At 43.4% G+C, this 22,527-nt stretch overlaps 1 protein-coding gene across 32 annotated transcripts in view; it reads left to right on the forward strand.

Moving 5' to 3' along the window:
• MBNL2 (muscleblind like splicing regulator 2) overlaps positions 1–22,527 on the forward strand; it is a 563,412-nt gene that overhangs the window by 537,552 nt on the left and 3,333 nt on the right. The gene's annotated exons all lie outside the window — the stretch shown is intronic.

Below are 22,527 nucleotides of genomic sequence, written 5' to 3' on the forward strand. Positions count from 1 at the left end.
ACAGAATCTCAATTCTTTCTTCCCACCTTGGGGATTAGCTTTGGGCACCAGTACCACTGGACTGGACCAAGGACTATCAGAGGGCTCAATTACCTTGAGGTCCAACATCTTAGCCACTTCAGCTTTGATGTTGGCCTTGACCTGGTCAGACAGCCTGTACAGCTTGTTCTTGACAGGCAAGCTGTCACCAGTGTCAACATCATGGACACACCAATTGGTGAGTCCTGGGGTCAGGGAGAACAGACTAGCAAACTGTCCCAAAACTTGCTTACAGTCTTTTTGTTGCTGGTCTGTCAATTTGGGAGAGAGTACCACTCCCTCCACTGACCCATCTTTTGCCTTCGAGGACAGGAGGTCTGGTAGAGGTTCACCCTCCTCCTCCTTCCCTTCATCAGTGACCATTAGCATGGTCATGTCTGCCCTGTCCTGGTGGGGTTTCATCCTGTTAACATGCAGGATCCTGTGAGGATTCCCGGGGGTGCCAAGGTCCACCAAGTATGTGACCTCACCTTTTTTCTCCAGAATTGGATAGGGCCCAGTCCACTTGGCCTGTAGTGCCCTAGGAGCCATGGGCTCCAAAACCCACACCAGCTGTCCTGGGTGATACTCAGGCAGGGTAGCCTTTTGATCATGCCAGAGCTTCATGAGCTCCTGGCTGGCTTCCAGGTTTCTGCTTGCCTTTTTCATATACTCAGCCATGCGTGACCGCAGGCCCAGTACATAATCTAGCACATTCTCCTTGGATTCTTTGAGAGGCTTTTCCCAAGACTCTCTCACCAAGCACAATGGGCCTCTTACAGGGTGCCCAAACAGTAACTCAAAGGGGCTGAATCCAACCCCCTTCTGTGGCACCTCTCTGTAGGCAAACAGCAGGCATGGGAGGAGGACATCCCATCTCCTCCTGAGTTTGTCAGACAAACCCATGATCATGCCCTTCAGGGTCTTACTAAATCTTTCCACGAGACCATTGGTCTGTGGGTGGTAGGGGGTGGTGAACTTATAAGTAACACCACACTCATCCCACATGGCTTTCAGATAGGCTGACATAAAGTTTGTGCCCCTATCTGAGAGCACCTCCTTTGGGAATCCCACTCTGGTGAACACACCAAGTAAGGCCCTAGCCACTGTGGGAGCAGTGACTGTCCGGAGGGGTATTGCCTCAGGGTACCTGGTGGCATGGTCCACTACCACCACAATGTACCTGTTACCTGAAGCAGTTGGTGGGTCTAGGGGACCAACAATGTCAATCCCCATCCGCTCAAAGGGAGTCCCAACCACTGGCAGTGGTATCAGGGGAGCCTTTGGTTTGCCTCCTGTCTTGCCACTGGCTTGACAGGTGGCACAGGAGCTGCAAAACTCCCTGACTTTTTCTGACATTTCGGGCCAATAAAAATGGTTGACCAGCCTGCTCCAGGTCTTGGTCTGTCCCAAATGACCAGCTAAGGGGATATCATGGCTTAAGGTAAGGAGGAATTCTCTATACTTCTGGGGGACCACTACTCTCCTAGTAGCCCCTGGTTTGAGGGCCCTTGCCTCAGTGTAGAGAACTCCATCCTCCCAGTAAACCTTGTGGGACCCACTGGTATCCCCTTGTTCTTGCCTGGCAGCAGTCTGCCTCAGGCCCTCAAGAGTGGGACACTCTTTGTCCCTGGCACAAATCTTCTCTGGTGGGCCCACCTGCCCCTTGCAGTTCTGCCAAATCAGGCATAGTTTGCAGGAAAAGTGTCCCTCCCTCAGAGTTCAGATCCTCCCCCTCAGGGTTGGATTCTTCCTGACCCTCTGTACTTGTTGGGGCTGGCAATCCAGACCCAGTGCCCTTTCTCTTTTTCTTGGAGGCTTGGCCCATTGTTCCAGGGTCCAAGTGTCCAGCATTTCCCTGTTGTGCTACCTGTGACCTGGTCACAGCACACACCCATTCAGGGAGGTCCAGCATCTGTGCATGGGCCCTTCTCTCCACTTCTGACCATTCAGATGCTTCAAGATCATTTCCCAGCAGACACTCTACTGGGAGGGCAGGAGCTACAGCTACCTTTTTAGGGCCAGTCACACCTCCCCATTCCAGACTCACCATAGCCATGGGATGGAGTTTGGTTCTGGTATCTGCATAAGTCACCTGGTGGAAGACACCAGGTAAGACCTGCTCTGGAGAAACCAGCTTTTCTGTGACCATTGTCACACTGGCTCCTGTATCTCTCAGAGCTTCCACTTCAGTCCCATTGACTTTAGGCCTCTGCCTATACCTCTCCATGATGGGAGGTAAGGTGGCCATAGTTGCAATGTCCACCCCACCCACGGATACTAAGGTGACTTCAGTGTACCCTGATTCCACCCCTGGGCCAACTTCCACCCCCAACCCTACACTAGCAATCCCCTGGGACTGCCCACCAGTGGGGGGCTTCTTGGAGCAGATAGCATCTCCTCTTTTATGTCCAGGTTGATGACAATCAAAACACTTGCCGGCCTTAGCAAGCTCCTGAAACCTTCCTGCTTTAGCAGGATCAAAATTCTTTCCCTGATACCCTTTCCCTTTAAAAGTGAATTGGCTCGGGGCTCCCCCTCCCTGAGAAGTTTTTGGGGACTCTTGTGAGGACTCTTTGGGCTTTTTATCATCTTTCCCCTGGTTCTTCCCCTGAGAAGAACCATGTCCTCCCTTTTTCTGATCACCCCCTGGGGGTTTCTGGTTAACCCTAGTTCTTAACCAGTCATCTGCTGCCTCCCCCAGCTCTCTGGGGTTGGTCAACCTAGAGTCTACTAGATACTGGCGGAGCCTCTCTTGGACACAATTAGTTAGAAGGTGCTCCCTCATAATCAAATTGTACAGCCCCTCAAAGGTACTTACCCTGTTGCCCTGTATCCAGCCCTCCAGTGCCTTTACTGAAATGTCCACAAAGTCCACCCAGGACTGGGTGCTTGTCTTTTGGGTGTCCCTAAACTTGAGCCTATACTGCTCTGGGGTCAGACCAAACTTTAGTCAAGCAACTCTTCATACTGGGGTATGAGTCTGCATCCTCCCCATTCATGGTTAGGAGCCTATCCCTCCCAGAGTTGGGAACTAACTCCCAAAGAAGTGAACCCCAGTACTGAGGCTTGACTTTCCTCATCTGGAGGGCCCTCTCAAAGGCCCCCAGCCACTTATCTATGTCATCCCCCTCTACATAGGCAGGAACCACCCCTTTGGGTAATCTGGGGGCAAAACCCCCACCCAGGGACACCTCAGCCTCTTTATCGCTGCCACCATCTCTTTTCTCTTTGCTTGCCCACTTTTTCTTTTCTAGGGCCAGCTTCTCTGCTTCCAAAGCTATGTATGCTAGCTGGGCCTCCAGCTCTCTTTCTCTGATGGATGGGTTCTCTCCTCCTGAAGGGACCCCCTTCCTACCACTAGCTTTGGGCCTGCCCCTAGTGACTGTATCTACTGAGGACCGTTCTTCCTCTTCCTCACTTAGGCTCGGATGCCTTCCCTCCCCTGAGTGGTTAGAGTTAGCATCTTCCCCTTTTTCTTCCTCCTCTGGAGCTTCCTCTGTCTCTACCTCTTGGGCCTCAGCCCATGCTGTCAGGGATTTAATCAGGATTTGCTTCCTGAGATCAGTGGTTGCAGGCAACCCTCTCTCAATACACAACCCCCTAAGCTGGACTACTGTCAGTGTGGGTAGGCTAGCCAGATCAAGCTCCATGGTTCCCTAGTTTTGTGTCAACAAAAACTTTTTGCAAAAATTGGAAACAAGAATTTAGAAAAATTAAAAAAATTCAATAATTGAAATTAATCCAAATTAATAATTAAAAAATTAAAAATTAAAAAATAATCCTTTTTGCACTAAGACAATTTAAAGGATTTTTAATTTGTTTTACTTAAACTGTAACGTGATACTGAACACAAGTACAGGATCCCACCGCTGCCACCAAAAATGTTGGAAAATGGGTTATTGGTAAGGGCAGGTAGGTACCTACACCTAGCAACAAGCCACTAACCTCCACCTAGGTACAGTTAGGTCTCAGTAAATTAATCCCAGCTCAACCCTTGGTAGCTTGGCAACGAGCGTCAAGGCTTAACTTAGGAGACAGTGTGTAAAGCATTCAAATATCACAAAACAGTAATTAAATAAAACACAGGAAACAGTTTAAAAATCCAAAACCAATTTATAAAAATAGTTTATATTTTTATCTTTAAAATGACACAAAAACGATTAAAATCGGTTCAGGGGAACCGGAGATATGAATTTTTAAAGTATTATTATTTTTCTAGCGCTTAGAAACAAAAAGCGCCAATCGGGTCATCTGGTTGCACCAGGACCGGGACAAAGTCAAAGTTTCAGGCCGACCGCGATGGAGCCCTGCTCGGCTACAAGTCGCGGGAGGCCTCGGTTGAAAAGTTACCTTCTGACTTAGTCTTTATTTTGAAGTTTTTTCTTCACCGGGACGAACCTGCCAGTTGAATCCGACCTCCTGGAGCCCTTGTCCGGATACGCGATGTGGGTTTCCTCGGTGGTGATTTCTACCTTCGGACTTAGTCGTTTTTTCGAGATGAAAATCCTTCGACCGGGGTAAACCTGGATCTTGATCCGACGTCCGTGGAGCCCTTCTCGGATACGATGGCTGGGAGGTCCCGGTCAACTTTTTACGTTCGGACTTAGTCTCTTTTTCGGATGTTTTTCTTTACCGGGACGAACCACGAAGTCAGGCCGGGTCGCGGTTGAGGCAAGCCGGCTAGAATTTCCGCGGCGGGTCGGTCCCTCTCTTGAGCTTTTTTACAAAATTTGTCAAATCTTCTCCCAACTTCTAGGGCTTCACCCAGATGTTCTTTTAAGGTTCTTTTGGGGTCCACAGCTCACCCCAAGGGTCCAGAAGTTCTGTGATGGTCCTTGGGGGGTGCAGACTTCAACTCCCAGAATGCACCTGGCGCAAACTCCTTTTGGGCCACTGGGCAGTGGTCAACTGGTCTCTTTTTTAGGAGTTGGTGCAGGGGACTCTGGATAGCAATTTTTCACCTGTAGCAAACAGGGAGTCCCTCCTTGAACCAGTTGAAGCCAGGCAAAGTCCTTCTTGTGGTGAAGCCCAAATGTGCAGCTGGTGCAGTCCTTCTGAGTGCAGGGTCCAGGTGCAGGCCAGGGGTCCAGCAGGGCAGTCCTTCTTCTTGAAAGTTGGCGGGGATCTGAGGTGTGGGGGCAGGTCTGCCAGTTTTATTCTTGCTCCTGGGTGAAAAGCAGGGGGGCCCTGGTTCTCCAATCAGGTACAGGGTCGTCCCCCTGTGATGACCACTTCCTGGGAAGTGTGGCAAAAATCCATCCCAAAAGGCAACAGTCTCTAAAAATCCAACATGGCTGAATCTGATTTTTGGAGGTTACATCTGGCTGAGCCCACCCACTGGTGTGGCTAAAAATCATAAACACACCCCTCTCCTGCCCTCTCCTAATCTAATCAAGGGGGCACCTAGCTGTCTGGGGTTGCAGGATGTGGGGGTGTTGCTGGGTGCTCCAGATGTCCTTCTCTGCCTTTGAAGACCAGTTTGTCAGCCCTCCCCCTTCCTGCCTCACCATCTGCTGAGGGGAGATTCTCTCCCCCAAGCACATTCCTTTGTGTGAAGCCAGGCCACTTCACACCTCATCAAAGTAGCCTGGCAGAAGCTGCTGCAGGCTGGCCAATCAGAGCACAGCAGCAAAAACAATGCAGAGCTGAAATTGGCAACTTTTTAGGTAAAGTCTAAACTTTTTACCTGAACAAGTTATATTAAATCCAACAACTGGAAGTTGTGGGATTTATTACAACAATTAATTTGATACCAAATTCTTGGTATGTAACATTTAAGGAGACTTTAAAATTTAAAATAAAGTCTGCCCATTCTAGCCTATGAAGGCCATTTACTTCAATGAGGGAAAAACGAATTTGGCTGTTTTTACCTCACCAGGGCTTATAAATCTATTTTTATAAAGTCCCTGCTTATAGTTACATGGCACCCAGCCCTAGGGGCACATAGGGCACACCTTAGGGGTGACTTATATGTAAAAATAAGGTAGTTTAAGACTTTGGAAGTACCTTTAATTCCAAAGTCGAATTTGCATATAACTTTAATTTAAAAGCAGCCAGCAAGGCAGGCTTGCTTTTAAAATGACACTGGGCACCTCAGCAGTGCACCTAGGTGTGCACCACCTATGCTGTGGTCCCTAAACCTACATGCCCTACCATATACTAGGGACTTATAGGTAGGTTAACTTAGCCAATTATAATTAGCCTAATTTGCATATCCATTTTACACAGAGCAGAGGCCCTGGGACTGGTTAGCAGTACCCAGGGCACAGCCAAGAGTCAGTAACCACCAGTACCTATCCAAAAAGAGTGGGGGTGATCAGGCAAAAAAGGAGGACTTTCCTACACCAGACTTTAGGTCAACGGACACTTGTCTCCGGATGCATCTCTTTGACATGTTCTGGTAGAGGATAGTGAAGATCAAATTGTTTTCATTTTTGTTGAAAAGTAGTAGCACAGGCACTGTGTAAATAGTAGCTAGATTAAACCTTTTTTTTATTTTTTTTTATTTGTTATTACGGAAAATCGTTTCGGGTTTCTTCCCTTCTTCTCAGAAGTTATGGAGCTGGTTACTCCACTACTTTTATTCGTATCTAAAAGTGGAAACTTGTTACATTGCATGATCATGTTTCACCATCATATCTTATGAATCACACCTTTTAGTTCCACGTTGCATACGCTACCCATACTGAGTGCCTGAACATTTCTGCTGCATTGTCACACACATCAGTAGGTTAAAATATAAGAACCTCCAGCTACCTGTCACAACTTTATCCATTCTTTGACAAGATCCCGATATTAATGTTTGAAACGACTATCATAATAGTAGAACAGTGTAATTAATGCTAATGAACTTATAATGTTAAAAAAGCATGCACATCAATCTATGCCACAAACCTGAACAAGCTTAGTGATTGTATTTTGTTTACACCACGCCTGGAGACTACTTTCTAAACCACACTTGCATGGGCAGCATTCTAGTTGATGTTAGCTTATGATTTAAAATACATTTTCTAGTCTGCTATCTTCAAATGAGTTTCTGATTTTCAGGGACTTAACCATTCATTTAGTTGCTTAAGTATTTCAAAATAATATGAAGTGTGAGATCCCATCTAGTCCGTAAGGTCAACAGGTTTGTTAGATGTGACTGTGAATTTCCAAATTGTGTGTTTTATGCAAGTTACTTCCTTTCTCTACAACTTGGCAACAATTTGGTTATTCAGTGTCTGACATGAATCAGAACCTAGGCAAAGCTATTGGGACCTTTGAGAGAAGTAAAGCAGTTGGTAGTAGAATATTGAGCACAGTCCGGTAGCCCGTGGAATACCTGTTACAGCTAACCAGGAAATACTGCATAAATTGGTATATTGTCTACATACCGAAGGTTGATAGATTCGTAGTCCTAAGCAGTGTGATTTAATAGTGGAATTGAGTTTCTCCTTTTGTTAAAGGCGTGGGTGCGTGTGGATAGTAATGGTGGGATGCCTCTTGTGAAGAAGAAAAGCATATAAAGAAGTAGAGAGGCAGACATGGAGAGAGTGGCGACAGAGAGACTCACAAGGATGTGGGACATTAAAGAGAAAAAAGTGTAGAATGAAAGACATGCCCATAAGAAATGTCCAAGGGCAGAATATAGTTGGTAATGACTAGATGGATGCCCACGGGGAGAAGAGCCAATTCTTAATTGGAGAAGGTAAAATGCCAGAGAAGTGAAAGACATTGAGGAGTGAAGAAAGAGAGAGGTGCTGTAGGTGAGAACAAAAGATACTTCCACGGTGAGTAGACAGTCTAACATAAAAAATGCCGAAGTGGTCAGCCAAGAGCATAAAAAGACTTTGAAAATTAGAGTGACACCAAAAAGACACCGGCCTACCCAGAAGTGAGACTTGAAGCAAGAAACTGAGGAAGCTAACACATGTACTCAAAGACGAACGAGGCTACATTTGAAAAGGCAAAAGGAGATGCAAAACAAAGACATGACGGGATGACAACTAAAATTACAAACGGGAGGAGAAGAGAGGCATACCGATTATGTTTTGAAAAAAAAGAAAAAAAAAGTGGCTGATGTTGGAAGTCAGTATCGGCGCAGCTCAAACTCAGACATTTGATTATCCTTTTGCCAGGATATATGCCAGATAAAAAATTAAAGTAACACATTTTGGTTGCATCCCTGTTAACTGGAATTTCACAGTGAGACTCAGTAAATGTCCTCTATCGAGTAGTGAATTAATCATTCTATTTCATAACCTAGATAATCACTAAACTCAACTCTACGATATGCACACACTGAAAATGCACATTCTGACTTACTTGTGCAAAGGTGAAGAATACCATGGCCAAGACGTTGATCAGTGGTCTTTTTTTTCTTTTCTTTCCAAGTTCGAATCAGGTTTTTTTGTTGGTGTGCTGCACCTAGTGTTCGAGACTGATTACTTAGGAGCAACAATATAGTACCAGAAACAGCAGATTTGGAAGTTGTACAATTCTTTATTGGTTATAATAGGGACAAGGTGTCTAATATGAGAATATTGTTTTCCTAATGTTAAAAACAACAAATCTCCCCTGAGTAGTTCAATTGCTTTATTAGAACATGTATCTGGGAGAGTTTGAATGGATTAGAGGGCCAGATCTACAAAGCTTTTTTTCAGGTCGCAAACGGCCCTATTAGCAGAATCGGACCATTTGCAACTAGGAAAATGCTTTTTCTGATGTACAAAATGCGATTCAGTAATTTGTTACTGATTTGCCAGTCAGTATTTGGAAGGGGTGTCTTTTGGGTGTCCCTTCAAAGTACTGAATCAGTATGGTATGTATTTACTGTTTTGCAACCAAATTCCAGTCACAACACAGTAATACTTTACCACCATTTAAAAAGTGGTGTTAACCCATTCGCAAATGGGTAGGAGTCCCTGTTGGACCCTGCGAATGTTGAAAAAATATTTTTTACAAGCAGGCAATGGCCCCACGCACTGCCTGCTCTTAAATGAAGCTCAAATGTTTTTTTCTTTTTAAACGCATCCCGCTTTCCTTAAAGGAAAACGGGCATGCTTATAAAAAAAAAAAATGCTTTATTTAGAAGCGTTAAGAGATGGTGGTCTGCCACCATCCCTGTGATGGCAGTGAATCCTAGTGGGTTGCAAATTCCAACCTACCTCATTAATATGAATGAGGTAGGGCTATTTGTGACTCATTAGGAATCGATCATGAAACTTGAGAGTTTCATACATTAGGAACAGTGATTTCCTAATTTCGATTCTCAGGAAATCATAATTAAGAAATTGCTTTTCATAATCTTCATACATCTGGCCCCTAGTTCTTCCTGAAAGACAGAGGAAGCTACGTGGATCTCTCATTATTCCTCCAACATTGATCTGTTACACATTAATGTGCCTCAGGGCTCCTCGTGAATCGCAAGCCTGTTTATCGTTTATATAGCCCCATTAGCTGACCTGGTCCAGTGCTTAAGTTTTGAGGTTGTTTCCTATGTGGATGATAAACAGCTGATCCTTGGTATCGATCCAGTCCCAGCCAGCACGCAGGCATTTATTTATTTTTAAACCTGTCAGTCTAGTCTCCCTGACTGGAGGAGAGCCAGTTATCTTCAGTGCAATTCTGATAAAACAGAAATTCTATTTCATGTCCCCATGCAAAATTGTGGTCCACGTCTTGACAGGCCAGATTATGCCTGCATTCTCTACCTTGGCCTACCAGATAAGCTGATCAGCCATTTACAGATAGTTAAAAATGCTGCCTGGCAGCATATTCTGAGGATCTCCAGACAGGCCTGTTTCCAAACATCTTAAATCACTTCACTGTTTTACAGTAAATAAAGCTTATCTTGAGTAAAGCTCTTTTTTGGCCCTTCGGACGTTCTATAATTTCTGGCCTAAATACCCTTTAGATCATGTCCTCCACTAAAGGTCAGCTAGACCTCTTAGATTGTTTGAAGTCCTGTTGGCACACATTCCCAGGTTCAGTCGCTCCACGCTGGGAGGCTGCTGGTTTACTCTATTGACTTCTAAGGCATGGAATCTTCTCTCACAGATCCTGCGATCCACCAGGAACAAGATACTGTGCACGAAGCTTCTTCTTCTTAAAAAAAAAAAAAGACTATTTGTTATTGGCAAATTTGAGGAGGTTGGCGGGTTTGTTTTATCTTTCTATTGCACTGGGGCACTCTTTGGAGTAGCCTGTGCAATTTACAAATCCAGTTACTCATTCATTCACCTGTCAACCTGCCCACATGCGGCTATTATCTTGTTTAGTATGTGAGCAGATCATTCTTTGTACCAAGTGATTGGGTGTGGTCTGTGGGCCGAGCTAATAGCTGTTCTTGGCCATAGAGCTTTATTTAGAAAGGAAGCATGGCTTCACATAATGTTCCAGTAATGTTAACACAGCCACCCTATACGGAGTAATAAATAGTGTATAGACTGTGGAACGGCACATTCTCCTCAGCAAAGTTTGAGTACAAAAATGTACAATTGGTAAAATATTTAAAAAGGTCAGTTTCCAAGCGGTAGCGTTTCCGACTTTAAGTTGATCTTGGTGTTCCAGAATGTGAAGATCAGATTAGTAGTGTGTGGGGCAGAGGTGCTATACGGATAGGATCAGCATTTGCTAATACTCTGAATTAACGAAGATAAGTGCTTGCAGATCCCACATGTGTACTTCTGTCTGCAGTCGTTGTGTCCTCTGCGCACCTCATTCTTTGTTCTCTGGTCAGCGTTGATATGTTCAGAATGGAGCACATGGCAGCTATGGTCAAAATGTTTTCTTAATGACTTGGTCATTTCAATCCTGTTACTTTCAGTCACATACCACAGAAGCAGATTTAATGCTAGGTTTATAGGAGTTCAGGATTTGTGGTCCACATATATAATATCCCCCGATCCTTACGAGGCACTTTTGCTGCAGTAAGCCCTTGAGCTGGTACACGTTCAGTTCACATTTGTTCAGCTGTTACCTAGATATTCATCTGTGGGGACTTAAGAGACTATTCCTATTCCTCATGAGGCTGTAGGCTTACAGGTTCTTTGAAGAGGGTGAGATCTAGCCTCGGTGGCAAACTGCAGAGCAAAATGTAAGGACAGAAAGAACATTCAGACTTGACACTAAATAAATACAAGCTGTACTTCATTGTTCCACTTGGGACTTAAAACTTATTTATTTAATCAGACCTATATCTAATAAAATGCGAACCCAGCCACATCGAACAGAGCCCTGAACTGAGAGTATTAACAAGAGGGATTTTCAGATCGACATAAAAACATTTAAGCTGCAAAATGACTATATTTGTAAATGTCATTCCATAGAGTGCCCATTATTGTTAAAAGGGCATGTGATGTGGTGTAAAATGCATCATTTGCTGACCTTATGCAAAACTCACTGTTGGTCATGTCGTCGCTTAAAGGCAACATATTTTGTATATGCCATGCATATATAATAACTGTCTCTACAGGACTAAGTGCAGAGTAGTGAAAGCTTATACATATGAAAGGCCCCATTATGAGTGCACGAAGTGGCAATTCTGTAGTAGTACTTCGTGTAGTCTTAAATGCCTTTGTGAATTGGCCCCAAAACACATAAAATGGAAATAGTCATGGATTGTGCACTGTAAGAGGGAATTAGACATTTTGGGGCCAGTTCACAAGGCTATTTATAATGAGAACGTGAAGTAGTATAGTACTTGTACTCATAAGTTCCTTTGTGAATCGATCACATCTGTCTGTGTGCGTAAAATCCTCTAAGATGTTCATCTTTTTTTTGTTGTTCTTTTTTTTTGTTGACTTTATTAAACTGCGTACACAATCACGTTACATGAAAGACTTTCAGTGCAGAACATATCATTAAAAAAAAATAAACAATTGAACAACAATCAGAATGTATAGTCCTGGTTCTCGTATCCTAACGGACACAAGAAACATGAAGGAAGTGGAAGGCTTAGAAAGCAACCACTGGTATTATGTCTTTCCAGTGCAGAAGTCTAGTCACTCCTACATCTCCAGCTGTATGTTGGCCAAACAACACACAACCATCTCAAGTATTGAATTCTCAAGTAGAGTAAACCCTGCTTCTTCACCTACTTGCTCCAACCTAGTCTCTTCTAGAAAGTGTTGGGCAGTAAATCAGATTGAGAGAATACATGTTTTGTGTTCTACTGACAGAAAGCATTGCCAGGAATCAAAGTGAGCCTCACAGCCCATAAATATATGCCAACATTTCTTCTCTCGTCCTCGGAGTTGCTTGACTTAAATCTGGGAAGATGTGAATACTTCTATCAAACGTCTGAACCGTTTTTTTTTATGCTGCCCTTGTTAATGCGCCTCTTCAAGTTAATTCCAAGCTGAGGTACAGTTACCTCGCACCCAAGTTACAAGTTCCAGGGCCCTTCTCGGTTAGACAAACCACTTTAAGTCCATCCAAACTCACACTTGGGTCACCTCTGAAGACATCCTCCCTAGAGGTGGGCAAGCCAGACAGTTTATGGAAAGAGCCAAGCCAGGGTCTGAATTGGCTGTAAGAGTCGACGTAGAGGCTGATCCCTTAATTTAAAAAAAGCTGCTGTAGGACCCCTAGTGACATAAAATGGAGAGCAACTGTCCAAAGATGGTGAAGGGCAGGCTCCACTTACTATGCTGGTGTGTGAGGTTGCATTGCTGTTCCACTGAATAAGGATGAATGGGCAGTACTGCAGAGGTCAGTGTACCTTTATCCCAGTCTTGTCCCTCCCAACCTCCATCTCCTCCCTTCCATGTCGGGCGCACCATTGGAAGAGTTGTTGAATACATTCTAGCAACAATGAATGTACTGGTCATGTTTGGATAACCAAAGGAGGGGGTGGCATGTTATACCCTCTTAGAGCTTCCTTCTGAGACAAGTGCCCTCAACAGCCAGCATTTCTTTTGGCTGCGAGTTCCTTTAGGGAAACTGTAATTATTCTGTTGATGTCCATTTTCACACTGTCCAGACCTGTGAGGCTGGTGATCGAAAAGGTTGTTGAAAATTCAAAGGGCACCTACATTTTCACTGGGTTTGACAGATTGGCACTTTTGCAAAAGAAGAATACTGGCGATTTGTCCCATGTTTCAAGAGTCTGCTCAGGCCATCATGACGCTATACTTAAAGAGAACTTCGTATAAAGTCATCTGTGTTAACTTGTAACATGACCTGTCTGTTTTGTTTACTTTACATATCATTTGGGTATCACTACTTCAGCTCTAGAGCAAGTTTTCAACTGCTTTCTTCTTAACTTTTTCTCTGTAAAGTAGGTACTGGTAAAGGGAGAAATTGTTGGTTTTCCCATTCTTTGCAAATCTGTCTCTTCCCTTAAATTCCCCCTGTTATGTTTTTTGTTGTTGTTTTTTTGCAGTTGAATATAGCACAAACCCGACCCAAAGGTATTGGAGTGCTTTAGATGAGCACCAGTTACATTACATGAGGTCACCTTATTAGGCATGGGGATACTAAGTGATTTGCCCAGAATCACAGGATGTTGAGTAAACGCAAAGACTCTAACCTGGTTCCCCAGTTCCGAAGTCATCATCCCTGGCTGTAACATCATATTTGCTTCCCCTTCATGTTGGTGTTTTAGAGTTCTACCACAATGGTTTTCACAGCCTGTAAAAAACAACATTGTGGTAAAATTCGAAGGACACAGGCGTACTGTCTGTTGGTCAGAGATGCCAAGACAGTGAGTCTGTGTTTGTATTTCAGTGTTGATTTTCACAGCTTCAGTTCCTTAATGATGGTGAAGGGTCTGGCTCGGGTCATTTTGGGCTTGAGAGTACATGAGGACCCCAACGAGAGCCGAACTTCTGGCTTGAGTCATACTCAAAATTGCCCGCCTCTAGCCCTCCTTCAGTAAATGTAGTAGTAGGGATTTTGCCTCATCTCCCTCTGTCCATTGTGGCACTCCCAGGACCCTGACTTTGCAGCTAAAGCTATATTGTCCAGCTTTGTGGTGTCCTTTTCCAGGTGTGCCACAGACGTAATCGCACATTTTATGAATGAGTCAAAATGAATTATGTAATTATCCAACCACTCCGCCTCCTCCTGCAATCGAGCGCGGACCAGCATTAAAATAGAGCCCTTGTACCCCCTCTCGGTTTGCTCCACCTTGGATTATGATTCCTCCAGAGTACCCTTCATCTGTGAGACCTTCCAATCTGTGTCATTGGCAATTTCACTGAAGTCTTAGGTGGTATATGATGGACTGGCCCTGCTTTAAGTTGGCAAAATAGGGGTCACTTGCAGCCCCAACTTTGAGGAGCTGTGCAAATTATGCAAGGCACAGGATGAAGATGTCTGGAGCTGTGCAAATTGTACAAGGCACAGGATGAAAGTCTTATTTTTTTCAACCTCTTTGTTTAATAGGCAAGGGTTTATATGATTGGACAGCAGTACACGTCCAAACATTGTATATGCTTCCCTGCATGCACCCCCCCACCCCCATTCTGCTAGTTGCCACACTAAATGTGTCGATGTGCACAAAACTGCACCTTTGTGTTCTTCTTAAGTTGTGTACTCTTTCCTCCTCCTCTGTCTTTTTGGAGATCTTGCTTCTGCTCCGTGGCATATTTCAGAACAAACTGCCAGCAGCTGTCCTGCGATGCATGGCTGTCATCTTTCTTGGGGGAGTGATGCACACATCTGATGGGTGCTCAGATTTCATAATTCTTGAGCCAACTTGAGAAACCCAAGTAATGCTCCACTGGCTCCTGCTTCCCATCTCATGCTCTGACATCCTCCTGTGCCCCAAACAATGCACCAGGCCTTGGTCAGGGGGCCACCCCAAAGCCCACATGAAGGGTACCTGTTCTGGACCCCAACTAACGCCATCTGCCCTGCTCAGATCTTGATTGCCCTGCTTTGGTGGCAGCAGATACACTGTTTTACATAAATGAATGTCTCACTGTCTTGTAGGGGCTTCAGCAATTCCGTGATAATTCATCCTCCAGTGCTGCCACCATAGGAATAAGGGATTTACCGACAACATCTACTGGTTGGATTCCTAAAGTTGGGGGTCTGGTTCTTGAAAAGATTGCGGTGAAAAAGGAATTCGGCCCGTCTTACAGAGCACCAGTCCTAGTCCTGGGAATACACGGTACCAGAACTGTCATCTTACCACCGCTGCCAGGTTCCAAAGCTAACAGACTTATTTCCATTGACGGAATCAAACTTCATCATGTGACCGATCCTGCACAGTAGACCCAGAGGCCCCATGGATAGTTCCCAGTGCCCCTCTCACTACCCAACAGGACATACCGCTTCAAAGAAGAAACAACAATACTTCTTACTACACAAGCATGTCCAACTATGCTACAGATGCCTCCTCAAGCATGGGGAGGGTGGAAAATTAGCTCCTGATGATTCCTGTTACCACCTCAACGACCTCACCAGTCCAAGTTGTGGCTGTCTTTTATTCCAACACAAACGGACATCTACTATGACCCCCACGAGAAGTGGATCCATCCACCAGTAATACACCAGGTCTATATATGCAGAGACTGTTTCTGGTTACTTCATTGATATTGATGACTTTTCTTCAACTTCATCCTCTCCTGTGATTAAAACTGTTTTAAAGACACATAAGCTGTATATATGGCTTAAAAATAACTATTTCAGTTATCCATGGAACTATCTGTGGTTATTCTTGACATTACTTACATTTTTTCTATGGATTGGTTTTGTGACTGTTTTCTTCCTGCTTACAAATGGTCATTACCTTCCTGAACGTTCCTCTGTTGAGCCTGTTGATGAAGTCTTAACTCCATATCTTTCCTCACATAAGGTCTTAAGAGACTTGTCCCTTGTGAACATTTCAGCAGTACTGATTCCTGATGGGATTGTGTGGGATAAAGTTCCATTTGATATATACGGGCCTAATTAGATCATTAAAATTCCATATGTCTTAAAAATATCTGACTGATGTTATTTCACCTGGTGTTGTATCTGATGATTGGGATGTCCAGACAGTGGATTCTATGTTAACTGAAATGAAGGTCTACGCGATATTTGAAAGTGATGATGTGTATACTAACTCAAAGAATTATGGGAACATTTTCTACAATTGAGGACATTAATACCTGCACTGTGCAACTAGACACAGACCAGTATTCAATTCCACACAGTGGCAACACTGTTGAACTCCACTTGCAGGGAGCCCGAAACATTATGCAGATAAATTGACTTATTTTTCTGAGCACGACACCAAAAATGGAGAGTCCTATTATTTCAAATTACTACCTCCAAAAATTAGGAAAATTTTGCTAACCAACACAAAGGTAATTTACTCAGATTCCTTTGTTTCCCATCTTGCAGTTGAAGGTTATGAATACTGATAGAACACCTTTGATGTAAATAGTGTATGAAGAACATAAGATTAGCAAATACAGGGTAGGGAAGCTTTATTTAAATGTATTTAGAGCGTGTCCTATTCCTATACAGATGATCTTTTTGAACGACACCATTCAACAGACATCCTGCCTGGGGTTAGCAAAAATGAAGGCAATGTGTGCGCACAGTATCCCCAAACCAGTAAAATTTAATAACTCACAATACTTTTCTGAATGTCACTGAGGAAGAACTAGATGCAAAGGTTCAGGCTGGTACCTATAACACAGATGGGTGTCAGGCATGTTTTGTGAATTTTTCTTGGAGTTTCAGAATTAGCCGGCCAGACACTTGCTTTGTCTCAGGTCAACACATGGGTATAGATACAACATACAGTGCGGGTAAGCTGTGCCAACAGTGGTTACAGACTAACACGTTAGCCACAGTTAAGGAACGTCTTAACACTCTTTCTGACTATATAGACTTACAGGATTTCTTAGTAGGTCCAAGGTAGCCACGCTGTAAAAGATTCATGTATGCCATATACAATGAGATCTGGAAGCTTTCTCAGATAGAAGCTGCTGCGCGTTTAAGGCAGATAGACAAAATTTAGAAAAGGATTTAGCTGTTGTCGACAAATGCATGAACACTCTGTCCAACAGGATTTATTCGCTAACGAACATAGTGTCGTCTACGATTGATATTATTCAGACGGACCTGTTCCTTTTATACGATGGACAAAGTCAGCTGCATTCCATCATGCAGTTAGGTTGATCGTAGACTGTAAAAAACAGCTGCGTTCCGTGGAAGTTTATTAACGCTAGTGACTTGTTTGCTGCTTTCAGTTTATCCAAGGAACAACAAACAATGGCTAAAAAAGAAGCAAGTTTCACCATGCTTCACTCAAAGAAGATATAAAAGTTGCCTTTCACAGGTGCAGAAAGTCCATCAACTGTATTGCTCCTACCTGGCATTATAAATTTGCCCATTTCACGTTTCGCTTTTTGAAATGCTTGAAACATCTTGCTGTGGGCAGATACAAGCGGCTAGGCAATATCTATATTAAAGAAGAGTGGGAGTTGCCCTTTGAATGTGAATATTTAAACTGCGCAACAAAGGTCTTTCTTAAGTGGAAGCGAATGTGAGACTACTGTTAGTCATAAAATGATCTGCAAACAGGTGTCCCTTCATGGCCTTTGTAATGCCGGGGTCGCAAACTTGGCCTGTTTTCTGAAGGATACTCCTGTCCCTTTGATTCGACCAGCATTTCATGTACTTTCGAATGGAAGTTGTGTGGGGCTGAGCGACCAAAGTTGTTGCTGTATGTGACCAGAAATTGCCTACGCAATTTCAGTCTCTAAGGTTGTTACGTGTAGTGGACATGTTTTATTCCCCTCACACAAGAGAGAAGAGTAGCAGAAATATGGCCTCACATTGATACTGCTAATGTAAATCATGACAAGCTGAGCAGACTAAAGGCGTTGCTGTTCCAAAAAACAGGTTGCGTTGACATCGGCTACAGAGATGTATGCTCTACAGATAGCAAGATCATCAGCCGAGATACAATTCTCATTAAATATTAACTTCCGAAGCATTCTGGATAGCTGGTTTCCAGAATTTTCAATGCATCGAGCACTACGAGGATTGTCCATTTCTTTAAGGCTGTTTGGTCTGGATTTGTGTCTATCTTCCAGACTGTCTTCGGAGCATTTCTTCAGCCATCCATTCACACTTTCCCAGTGTGTTTGGCGGCTTTCTTGTGACTTGAGCATTGATCGGCGGGCTACTACTGCTGTTGTTCCTGATTCGCAGTGGATGTGCCTTCCCATCTAATTGGAGTGATGGAGCCACTGCCACCTGTCCAGCTGTGCCATGAACACATGGTTTAGTTGTTTAATGCTCCATTGCTGAAAGAGTTGGAGCGTAACTGGTCATTGTCATCCAGACCAATCCTATGGTGTGTGCAGCCAATCTTTTGCTGCGTGTGGTGCATCTTCAAACATTTGCCTACAGTGTGCCTTGCTGTTCCACCAGTGCCTCCTGTGGACCAAGACCTGTTGATGTTCTCGAAGAGGTGCTCATTCACGGATGTGCATCTTGAGACTTAAGGCTGATTTGCGAGGCCACTTTTGAGCCGCCTTTGGTGGATCATCTGGCTCTCTTAGGCACTGTGGATGCCCCAGCCGGAGGTTCTGCACAAGAAACGGTCATGCACTACTGCTCCGTGGATGCATCTGCCTATCCTTTCATTGATCTAACATCTGACATTCTGGCCTCTTTCTTGAGGGCCTTTCCATTTAATGACTTTGAAGATGCTGTTCAAGATCATGACTACTGTTAGATCAATTTGACAGTTGGCCTATTCTAAAGTTTACTCAAAACATTGGCCTGCTGTGCTTGTCATGGTCGACATTTGATCACTTTATATGTTTTAGCTATTTTTAACAAGTTTTTAATCAGATTTTAGTTGTGTTTTAATATGATGTTCCCTTGTTTTTAATCCAGAGCATTTTAGTTTGGATTCATTCAGTTTCTCTGGCATCATTATGTGGCGTCATACTTGTTCCGGAGGGTGGGTGTAGTGAATCCTATTGTATTATAATGGGAAACAGGAGTTAGCTTAGCCTCCTGGCTTGCAGACTTATGCCCCTGTCACCTAGTGACTTTTCACTTTCTTAGCTTGCTCTGTTTTAGCACATTTATTTATTTATATCTTCCCTAGGTGGCTGCTGTGCTTCTAGTTAGGAAGATGTTTTGTTTTACGTTATCAGTGCCACTTTGCCAAGGCGTCAACATCGGCGTCAAAAGATAAATAAGATGTAGGTATTCACATTAGGTGCTTTCCCACTCTTGTACTTTCCAGGAAATTGTTTGTGATTGCTGCCTCAAGCACGTCTTCTTATCTATTGTTTGGGAACATCAGGGGTACGATCAGATCTGTATAAATACATCTCACACAGACAGATAGTCAAGGGATTCCTACTAGATGGCATTAACGCTATCTATGCTACATGTCGCCTTGATGCTGACCCAGTCTTCACGTCGCTACGGAGTCTGATCTATAGACCTCATTCCAAGGTAACGATGGTAGGGGGCTCTTCTCATGGACATGTTACAGGCAGATTAGGTTCAACACACCCAGCTCGCTTTAGGCTAGAGGGTAGGTTCATCATACTAGGGTATTAGGACATATTTCATATCTCATGTCGTTTTATGTTATTGCAAGATGGTGGGTGTCTTTGTGTTCATGATTCTCGTTTTTACCATTCTGTTTCTTGCATTATTCATTATCCTAATCATTGTAGCCCATGCAACTTATCGTAGATTGCAATCTTGTTAATAAAACCTATTAAACTTTACTGCATCGCCTTCATTGCCTTGGTATTTGACTGAGACATCTCCATTTAACCAAGACCTCCCTGAGATGTCGCACTCCTGAGTCCATGCGTAAAGGCTGCCACAAATCACCTTTTACTATTTGGGTTTTTGGTGAGGTGCTGCTTGTGATCTGGGAGGCTTGGGATGACAGTTGCGACTTGTAGGACTGGCATAGTCACCTACAAACATAAGTTCTGTCCTCCTTAAACCAGCAGTCTTGCCCAGACAAGAGTCAAACAGCGAAAGAGTCTAAGTGAATAGATGCTGGCCCCCTTTCTCAGTTGCCAGTTCAGTCCTTGGTGTTGACAACCAAATCTGTGCCATCCTCTTTAGGGATACTAATTTGCTGTGAGTGTAAGTTTGCTTTGTCACTCACTATCCAGTTCCAGCAAAGAATCCTTGCCAAGTCCAGTGCCAAATGAGGTACAACTGGCAACAACCTAGAGAGTTACCTGGAGATCACCTGACACTGATCCTTTCATAGAACAAAACACTTGGTAGGGCCATTCCAGGTTGCAGGCCTACATTTCTGCAGTCTTTTTTTTGCTCCTAAATCCTGCACCACAGGGATGGTGGGTTGTCAGTCTTGCTCAGATATCAACTGTGTTCTGTCATTTGGAGGCATCATAAGAGTGGTCTTAGTGGCCAACTGGCTACACAACCTGCCTCTGGTCATTGGTCAGTGTCTTATCACGCAAGAAACAGACAGCAGAAGTATACCTGTGTAAAATGCAGCACTTCCGTCTGAAACACCATCAGATATAGTACCTAGCAGATGTGGAAGAGTACAGTCCTCACTCAGATTCTCCATCCATAGTTTACTGCAGTCTCTAATTTACAATTAAAACTCTGCTGATTTTGTGATCAGTGTGAAGGTTTCACAAGGTTTTACTAATAGCATTCAAAAACTAAACTGCCCTTGCATAGCATGTTTACACGGATTCCCTCCCATGGAAAACCAAGACTGGGATGACTTGGACAAATTTGGTCACCCCCTGATTTTAGGATTCTACGAAAGAATGGGCTTGTACCATTTTCCTACCGGTGTCCATTAAAGCTTTACTGTAGCAGTGGGCATAGTCCCGCCCATAAATGTTCCACTCTTACTTCCTTGAGGGACTTCTTGAGAAGGTGGTTTCACTGCCTCCACCACATTAATACTGAATACCTCCTAAGTGGTCCTGCATAGAGAATCCACCTTTCTGCAGCTCCTTCATGCAAAGAACAGGGAGGTTGTTACCAGAAACTAAATGTAGTTAACTTGTGTAATCATAAAGGAAACACATGCTTTAAAAAACCAGTTGGTGGATTCTCAATGCACAAATAAAAACAGCATCTAGCAGAGAAAAAGAATGGTAATCGTAAAAAAAAAAAAAAGCGGATTTTCTACAGATTGCATCCGAAAATTAAACCATTATCTTTAAAAAAAAAAACAAAAAAAATCATATTATGAACTCATAGGATTGTTTCACAAATGATTTCATGCCCATAGGTGAGAAGTACATGATGTCTGCATGCAAATCTGAATAATTTATTCATGGAGTGAAGGGCTTTTATGGAGTGAGCTACTTGCTTAGGTAGAGAACTCCACCTATCCAGGAAGATACTCTGGCAAAGGAGTAGGCATAAGAGTGTATAGAAAGGGAGCAGGTTAAATGTTTACAGCACTCATTAAGTCTTGTGGGTATCAACAATATCCTCAGTCTTCTAGTCCTCTCTGAAAACATGGAAATGTACTCTGCTAAAGGTTGGCATGAGTGTATTTCTTCAGGTTGGAATGGGATATGAACATCACTGTAAAGAGTTTTTTTTTTCTTTTTACAAAACTCACTGTAATTTGGTAATCAGATATTCTGTCTGATTTAGAGTGATGGGTAGTAAGTGTACTTGTGGAGATTTTTTAATTTATAGGAAAGGTCCATTTTTGAGTCATGGGCAGCTGTTGTAAATGACATGAAGAATAAGTCTTCATCTGCACTGTTAATTTCCAAAAACTTTGTTAATTGTCCCTCAATTAAGAATTTATTGCAGAATGACACTGTCTGGTTTGCGGGTTAGCAAAGGAGTTTATCTATCCACCCAGTGATCTTATTGTGAGCTATTTGAAGTAAGTCTGGAAATGATTCACAACTACTTTTCCTGTTATCACTAGTCTTGCACCTGCAATTCTCAGTTGCATTTGTAAAATAAATGTGACAAATGCAGTACTGCAATATTTTTAGTAATCCCTCTTTTAAAGAAGTATCTTGTGGTAGACCACAGTCCTGATATCTCTGTGTTGAAGCATTGACTAAGGGTACCTTGCCTTTTAGAATTCAGAGGAATAATTTCTCCTTTAAGCATGAACAGTCTTGTCTGCGTAATTTAGGATAGTAATGGTGTGTTCCAAAATAAGATTGATTCAGTTGAAGAGTTCCACTAGTGACAGCTAATTGGATCCTAGTGCATGTCTTATATTTTCTACGATAGCCAGATTAATTACAGTTTTGAGCCCTCCCTGTTGTCACCTCATTTGCGGTCTGTTATGTTATGATTTTTCCTTTTTTATTCACTGTAGAAAGTGGATTCCCTAACACGTTTTAAGGATGGTAACATAATCTCCCTGGATGTTGTTTAAAATCTGTGATTGTATATCATAGATCGTGATGGAGAAAATGATCTTGCACATGTGGGACACATTGGAATTTACTGTGCCGATAGCAGTTGTACAGTGCCTATCTAATATCTGCAGCACAAACAAGCCCTTAATTTGAAGGCCCTCAAAAGCAGATTATTACACTTTTCCGTGGCATAATT

This window comes from Pleurodeles waltl, chromosome 8 (genome assembly GCF_031143425.1).
Source record: "Pleurodeles waltl isolate 20211129_DDA chromosome 8, aPleWal1.hap1.20221129, whole genome shotgun sequence".
Classification (NCBI taxonomy): domain Eukaryota; kingdom Metazoa; phylum Chordata; class Amphibia; order Caudata; family Salamandridae; genus Pleurodeles; species Pleurodeles waltl.